Genomic DNA, 8672 nt, shown 5'->3' on the forward strand with positions numbered 1-8672 from the left:
TTCCAATTTCTCGTTTCCGGATGATAACTAGAGTTCCTTTTTGACCTACAGCCCTCAAACTTCATAGGATGATTGGTCTTATAGAGCAGATGACCCTATTGTTTTTTGGGTCAGTAGGTCAAAGGTTCAAGGTCACAGTGACCGTTGTCAATTTCTCATTTTCCGGATGATAACTAGAGTTCCTTTTGACCTACAACCCTCAACTTCATAGGATGATTGGTCTTATTAATCAAATGATCCCTATTGTTTTTAATGGTTCATAGGTCAAAGGTCAAGGTCCAAACAGCACCGTTGGTTTTTAATTTCTCCTTTCGGATGATAACTAGAGTTTCCTTTAGACCTATACAACCCTCAAAACTTCATAGGATGATTGGGTCTTTATTGAGCAGATTGATCCCTCTTGTTTAATGGGGTCAGTAGGTCCAAAAGGTTAAAGGTCACAGTGACCATTGGTCATTTTCCTCATTTCCCGGATGATAACTAGAGTTCTTATCAGTGAGGACATTTAACTATTATTGATATATCAGTGATATATAAGTTGTCTGGTTTTTTTAATACTCTGTTCTTTTTTATCTCCATTTTCATTCCTGTTTTCCATTCACATTATTCTCAGCAGTGGGGGAGACATGCGCTTTTTTACAAAAGCATCCTCTATTTTGGGTTTTTAAATTCATGTCTTCTGTTAAGAAGTAAAAAGTAATGTTATAAAGTTTTGTAACAACTTCCCCCATTTAAAAGGAATTTGTTTTTTGCTTTATTACACCCCATTGGGTACGCTTCTATTTTTTTATAAAAATACTGGGAAAATTTTCATTTTGCCCAAAAACATTTTTAAATTTCAAAAAAAATTTGTTTTCATCAATTTTAAATATTTTTATTTTAATTTTGGGTTTTACAATTTTAAAAAAAGCCCAAATCCTTTTAAATAATCAAATTTTAAAATTTTTTTAAAAAATCCCAAAAATTTTTGTGATTTTTGGGCACAACACGGGTTCCCAGAGAAAAAAAATTTCATAACTTTTGCATACACATTTTTTAAATACTCAGTAAGATTTTGGGTTTAAATTTTGTCCTTTTTAGTAATTTTTACAAAAGAAAACAATTTGAACCCGTGAGTAAAAGATTTAAAATCTCTTTTAAAAAAAAAATAAAAAAAAAAAAAAAAAATTTTTTTTTCAAAATTTGTTTTTTAAAATCGCGAAATTATATGACACATTTTGTCATCTGCATAATCGAGATTGATTGGTTGGTCAATTAAATCTATCTTACTGACATTTTTCCTCTAAAATTTTATACAGAAGAAATATAAAAATGACTAAAATTACTCACCTTTGCACTAGGGAAATGGTGGAATTGAAGTAACTTCAGAATCTTTCAACGAAAATATAAATAAACGTGAGTCACCGAACGTGTTATAAAATTAAAGTATGGTGTAATTTTAAGAGGACCACATTTAAATATTGATTTTCCCTAATCTTTATGACAAAATTTTTCCAGAATTCCCTGCAAGGAATTTTTTGAAGGAACTTTTTTTCTCAAAATGTAGATAATGTTTATCTTTTATTTAATGTGAGTAAAAACATTTCTGAAGGAATTAGTTTTAAACCCTAATTTCTATTATGACCTGGCCTAAAAATATTGTACAATCGAAAATAACCAGCAAAATAAACTGTGGTACAAAAAAATGTGCTGGTAATTTATCTTTTAAACATGTTTAAATTATTACACAATTAGTTTTACGTTTGCAGGAACTATGTTTAAATTAAATAATTAAATTTCCAATAAAACTGGAAAAGTTGGTGGCATAGCTTTTGTTCACAATGCAATCATGAGTTCTTTGCCTTCGAATTTCAGGTAACAAGGATTGTTTTGGCATGCGTACCTTAGATGTCATTTAGATTAGTTGCGACATTGGAGTAGGTTTTTTTTACTCTAAACCTGAAAGATATAAGTCCTGGAGAACAAGCAAGAAATAAAAATGTTAATGACTTGGGGTCAGTTTCCCCACAACGAGACCAAAGCTCTAGCTAAGACAATAACTTTCTTATCTTTTTTTGGGCAAAAGCAGAGGCACTCATTGACCGATGGCCATTGTTTAATTTCCCCTTTTATTTTTTTAACCAGCGCAAAAAATTCAGTACTTTTTTTTTATTTTGAAAAATGATATCTTAATTTGCAAAAGAAAAAAATCCGCTTTTTTTTTTCTACTGGTGAAAACTTGAGCTTACTACCCAAACAATTTTAAGTACTTGGGGTTGTCTTTTAATTACAAAAATACTTATGCTCAGGACCAACTAAAAATATTTTGATGCTCCTAAAGCAGGAAATTTTCCCAAAATTTTCTGGGGGCCTTAAAGGGCTACAAATCAAATTTTAAAATTTTTAAAATGTTTTTTTTTACAGTTTTAAAAGGGAAGGTCGATAAAAACTCTTTAAAAGACCCCAACCCAACCCCGCAAATATATGAAGGAAGGTTTGACTCCTGTCCCCTTTTTAAAAGGCCAGATAACCATTTTAAATTTTGGGCATAGTGTGAAAAATAATTAAAAAAAGATTCAGAAATGATAAAATTTTCTAAGTTTCAAACCAATAACTTTTCTTGATATTAATCCTTTTTATTGAGGTAGGGATCATGGGTCAAGGGGAACCCGTGCTAAAAAAAGAAATTTTGCCCCATTTTGTCTTTAAAAACCTTTATTTTTTTAAGATGAAAAGTAGAAACACCCTAATCAGGCAGTGAAATTTTTAGCATAATTGGTTTCCCCTGATTTGCCCGAAATTTTAAAATTTAAAGTTCCAAGTTTAAAATGAAGAATCACAAAAAAAGAGAAAAATTTAAAATGGGAAAGGAGAGAAAAAAGTAACATTTTTAAAGCATTTTTTATTTGTTTTTTTTAATTTTTAAACATTTCTTAATAAACAAAAACAAAAGCATACAAGTTTTCTTTTTTTTTTCGATTAAAATCTTTATTTCCCTTTTTTTTAAACTACCAGACCTCCTTTCAAAGAAAAATTCTAACCCAAAGAAATTAAACCTAAAAGCTCTTTCTTCATTTACCAACCATGTAATGCTTTTTAAAAACATTTGTAAAATCCCCTTTGGCACAGCATTTAAAACTTTAAAAGTCAGGGTTTTTTTACAGCAGAAAATTTCACCTGTTTTTTAAAGGGGTTTTAGTAAAGTTTTCCCCCCCGGAAGGGGAGTGGCGTTTTGATTTTTTTTTCGGACAAAATCTCAGATAAAAAAAATTAAAATGTGTATTGAGATTATTTAGTCCTCAAATTTTTTGAGGGATTTTAAATAACAAATGGTAAAATTTTCATGACTACTGGTGGGGAAAAAATGTTTAAATTTTGATTAAAAATGCAAGGTCCCAAAGGGCACAAAAGAAAAATAAATTTTTAGAGATTTTTTCCGAGCAAACTTCCTGCACAAAAGCAAAAGGGAAATTTTAATGAAACTTCCCCCACTATGAAGAAGCCCGTGTCCCCGCGCTCATAAACAGGCCCTATAGGTCAAAGGCAAGGTTTCACAATTAGAGGTCATTGAAAACGCTTCTCAGGAGGCAAAACTTCTAACATGCACCAAAGGATTTCTAAATATAAACTTGGCACAAATGTTAACTTATTGTGAGGGGGAGTGTTGCGGTTTTAAAAAATTTAGGTTTCCCCTGCCGGTCCAAGGTCACACATTTGGGGGTTTTTAAAGTTCAAGATTTTAAAATAATGAAAATTTTGTAATTTTAGGGTTTTGGAAACACTTTAATGGTTATTATTCATGACCACTTGGGTGTGAAACATGTAATTTTAAAAGGTTTTAATGTTATGCAAGGGTCCAAAAGTCACCCCAAAGATGATTGTTCAAAGGTCAAATAAAAAGATAAAATTAAAGATATTGTCCAGAGGCATTATTCCTCACCATAGGAGGGGGTTCCCTTAATGAACTTTAAATACAAATGGTCACTACTAAAAAAGTTTATGTTTTACCTTTAAAGAAACCCCTGTTTTTTCTAAAAGGTTAAAAGGTAAGGTCCCTCCCAAAAGAGGTTTATGAAAAAAAGCTTGGGCCTGACAAAAAATTTCCTTTTCATTTCATAGAGGGGGGTTTTAATTAAAGGCCTTGGCAAAAATTTTTTACAATTATAGTGAAGGGGGGGAAAATCCAGTTAGCAAAAATTTAGGGGGCCCGGGGGCCCCAAAGGTTCAAGGTCCCCAAAAATTTGGGTCAAAGTTTTAGAAAAAAAATTTTTAAAAATGGATTGGGACCATTTTTGTTTATCAATTTTAAATTTAAGGGAATTTTTAACAAAAAAGGTTTTAAATTTTTATTTTAATTTAACCTTTCTGGTGTGAAAATTGGTTTTTTAGGGTTTAAAATTTGCCCAAAGGGCCCAGGGGCCCCTAAAGGAAAGATAAAATTTTCGAGATTTTGTCCCAAAGCATATCTAATCCTAATGAAACTTAATCAAAAACTTTTACACTATAGAAGCCCATGGTTGCCGTGCAATGAACCGGGTCTTTCCTAATTCAAAGGTCAGGGTCACAACTTAGAGGTCCATTGAAAAAAAAATTTGTCCTTTTGTGGACCTTTACCAAAAAATTGGGGTTTAAATTAAAATTTACAATAGGTCCCAAAATTTTGGGCCTGCCCCAGGGAAGTCTGTTTGCTATGTTTTTTATTATAAAGTAAAACTTTAAAAATTATTTTCTCAAAGAACCAAAATGAAAACAAAAGTAAAGGATTTTTTTTGCACAAGGCATTATCTTGAAAAAATATACTAAGATTGTGCAAATCAAAGCCCTGGGGTCAAAATTGGCCCTGCCCCAGGTGTCATGTTTTCTAATATGTATAAAGTAAAATTTTAAAAAATCTTCTCAAGAACCAGATGGCCTAGAGTCAATATATTTTGCACAAGGCATTGTCTTATAGGCCTTTACCAAGATTTTCAAATTAAAGCCCTGGGGTCAAACTTATCCTAACCCTGAGGGTCATGTGTTTTCCAATATGTATATATAGTGACATTTAATGTACCTCTTGAAAATTTCAAGGGCTAGAGCTAAGATGTTTTGCATGAATCACTGTTCACTGTGGCCCCAGCCCCAGGAATTTCATGGTGTTTCACTTTTTAGCTCACCTGTCCACAAAGTGACAGGGTGAGCTTTTTTGTGATCGTTTTTTTTTCGTCCAGCCGTCCCCGTCCGTCCCGTAAACTTTTTACTTTCAAAATGACATCTCCTCATAAACCACTAAGCCAATTTCATCCAAACTTCACAGGAAATAATTCCTTTGGTGGTCAACACTTTTAAAAATTGTTCAAGAAATTAAATTCCATGCAGAACCTGCTGTTGCCATGGCAACCGAAAGAAAAAACTTAAAAATATCTTCTCTTTAAAAACCCCAAGAGCTAGAGCTTAGGTATTTGGCACAAAACATCTTCTAATAAGTGTCTACCAAGTTTGTTCAAAATTTAAAAGCCCTGGGGTCCAAAATTGGCCCCGCCCCAGGGGGTCTTTGATTTTCCCTATATGCCATATAGTAAAAACTAAAATAATCTTTCTTTTAAAGAACCCAAAGAGCTAGAGCTAAAATATTTAGCATGAAACATCTTCTAGTGAGTGTCTACCAAGTTTGTTTCTAATAAAAGCCCAGGGGTCAAAATTGGCCCCGCCCCAGGGGGTCTTTGATTTTCCCTATATGCATATAGTAAAAACTTAAAAAAATTCTTCTTTTAAAGAACCCAAAGAGCTAGAGCTAAGATATTTTGGCATGAAACATGTTCTAATGGTGTCTACCAAGTTTGTTCAAATAAAAGCCCTGGGGTCAAAAATTGGCCCCGCCCCCAGGGGGTCATTTATTTTCCCTATATGCCATATAGTAAAAACTTAAAAATCTTCTTTGAAAAAAACCCAAAATAGCTAGAGTTTAGATATTAAGCATGAAACATCTACTAATGAGTGTCTACAAAGTTTGTTCAAATTAAACCCTGGGGGTCAAAATTGGCCCCGCCCCAGGGGGTCATTGATTTCCCTATATGCATATAGTAAAAACTTTAAAATTCTTCTTTTAAAGAACTCAAAGAGATAGAGCTAAGATATTTGGCATGAAACATGTTCTAATTGGTGTCTACCAAGTTTGTTCAAATAAAAGCCCTGGGGTCAAAATTGGCCCCGCCCTGGGGGTCATTGATTTTCCTTATATGTGTTTAGCAAAAACTTAAAAAATCTTCTTTGAAAAAAACAAATAGCTGGAGTTTAGATATTAAGCATGAGATATCTTCTAGTAAGTGTCTACAAAGTTTGTTCAAATAAAAGCCCTGGAGTCAAAATTGCCCCGCCCCGGGTGTTATTGATTTTCCTTATATTTGTATAGCAAAAACTTAAAAATCTTCTTTTAAAGAACTCAAAGAGCTAGAGCTAAGATATTTGGCATGAAACATGTTCTAATTGGTGTCTACCAAGTTTGTTCAAATAAAAGCCCTGGGGTCAAAATTGGCCCCGCCCCGGGGGTCATTGATTTTCCTTACATGTATTTAGCAAACACTTAAAAATCTTCTTTGAAAAAACCCAAATAGCTAGAGTTTAGATATTAAGCATGAAACATCTTCTAGTAAGTGTCTACAGAGTTTGTTCAAATAAAAGACCTGGGGTCAAAATTGGCCCCGCCCTAGGAGTGTCATTGCTTTTAACTATATGTGTATAGTAAAAACTTAAAAAATCTTCTTTTAAAAAAACCCAATGAGCTAGAGCTTAGATGTTTAGCATGAAACATCTTCTTATGGGTGTCTACCAAGTTTGTTCAAATAAAAGCCTTGGGTTAAAATTGGCCCTGCCAAGGGGGGGGGGGCGGAAGGAGGGGGTTAGATTGTTGTTTTTCATTATATGTGTGTAGTAAAAACTTAACAGCGTGAAACATCTTCTAATGGGTTTCTTCCAAGTTTGTTCAAATAAAAGCCCTGGGGTTTAAACTGGCTCCGCTCCGGGTGCCTTTATACAGGTGAGCGACCTCAGGGCCATCATGGCCCTCTTGTATGTTTATATACTGTAGTTAAGATAATAAAAAAAATCTTCTCAGGAGCCTTTTTGGGGTCCTCTACCAAGATTGTTTAAATATAGCATTGGAGTCAAAATTGACCTTGCCTCAGGCAAGTTCATTTGAAAAATAATTACTAACACCGAAAAACAGTTGTTTCTGGTGAGTGACTCGGCCCTTTTGTTTTAATTATTGACCCTTATCAATTTTCATACTTTCTTTTTGTACTGAGATCTAGCTCCTGCAATTCGAGAATTATGGACTGATATATACAGTTCAAATGCCACTAAATTTAAATGTAAATGTACATTGCAAGAGCAGTGTTTATTAATATTTAAGAAGAAAATGCTTAACTGACAGCTATACCGTTGACAAGGCGACACACGTGACTCGTGGAGTTCTAGGTTTATACAGCCTCTGTATTTTTCTTAACAATGTCTCATATTTACAAGGAACATACCGAAGGTGGTCCTTTCAAGATATACTTACTAGAGTAGCTCATCTTTGAGTACAATATTTTCATTGAATCTATGAAATTCTTACTGATTATGTCTGATTTGTAATAATAGAATGCACAAACTGAGTATTGGAAGCTGCATATTCCTAATTACTAGTCAGGGCTGCAGATAACATGCGTATTTGCGTTATTACCCAATTAAAATGTCAAAAAAGGCAATAGAAATAATAACTAAGGTTAAGGACGTTTTCGGGAGTTTTCATATAGACATATAGGCAAAATTAAAACTGTTCAATAGAATTTCTTACAAACACACGTATAATATTCCTTTACACATTTTTCAATTTCCGGATTTTGGAAGTAAATTTGAATGAAAAAAACCCAAATTTTACTCAAAAATCGTTCGGAATTCAGAATTTAGAAGTTCTGTAATTCAGAGGTATTAATTACATAGAAAACAGCAGGAGAAATTTTGGGACCCTTAAAAATGTTCGGATTTCAGAAGTTTCCGGATTTTAGAATTTCCGGAATTTGGAAGTTACACTGTACATGGAATTTGGGGTCAGTGGGTTCAAGTTGGAGTCTTTCATTTGTATATAAGTTGAATATTTTTCAGTATCATCTCGAGTCATAGCAATGACTTGCCTACTTATATTTTTCACAATTACAAAATGCCATGACTCGATCAAGTTGTATAACTGTGTTGACAATTTTTTGGCAGTAATTTTGCCCATAACTGAGTGCTTGGGTTAACATATTTTGAAATATTTTTTACTGACAAGAATCTGAGCTGGGGGCATAATTATGTGTTTAACAAACACGTTCTTGTTCCTAATTATTATAAATTGATTGTGTATCTTACTTGATTATACATATATATTTTAGCTCCTCTGTGAATGTATTATTAGATCCCAGTGTCTGTAGTCCATATTGTCCATGGTTACAAAAAACAAAACAAAAATAAAACAATCATGTAAACAGAAAGAATAAAATTTGTAAAATCTTAACTGAAACAACATGGCTTAGGAAAGCTTAGATATAAGACATAAATCATCAAAAACCTCTCCAGGTCCAAGATGGTTTGAAATTAAGATGCTTGTATCAAAATTGACCTCATCGGAAGGGTCCTATGTTTTCTTTTCTATTTTTTATGTTTTTGAAATTTTATCTAAAAGAAAAGACTTC

This window comes from Ruditapes philippinarum, unplaced genomic scaffold (assembly GCF_026571515.1).
Source record: "Ruditapes philippinarum isolate M1 unplaced genomic scaffold, ASM2657151v2 ctg5775_1_1_1_1, whole genome shotgun sequence".
Classification (NCBI taxonomy): Eukaryota; Metazoa; Mollusca; class Bivalvia; order Venerida; family Veneridae; genus Ruditapes; species Ruditapes philippinarum.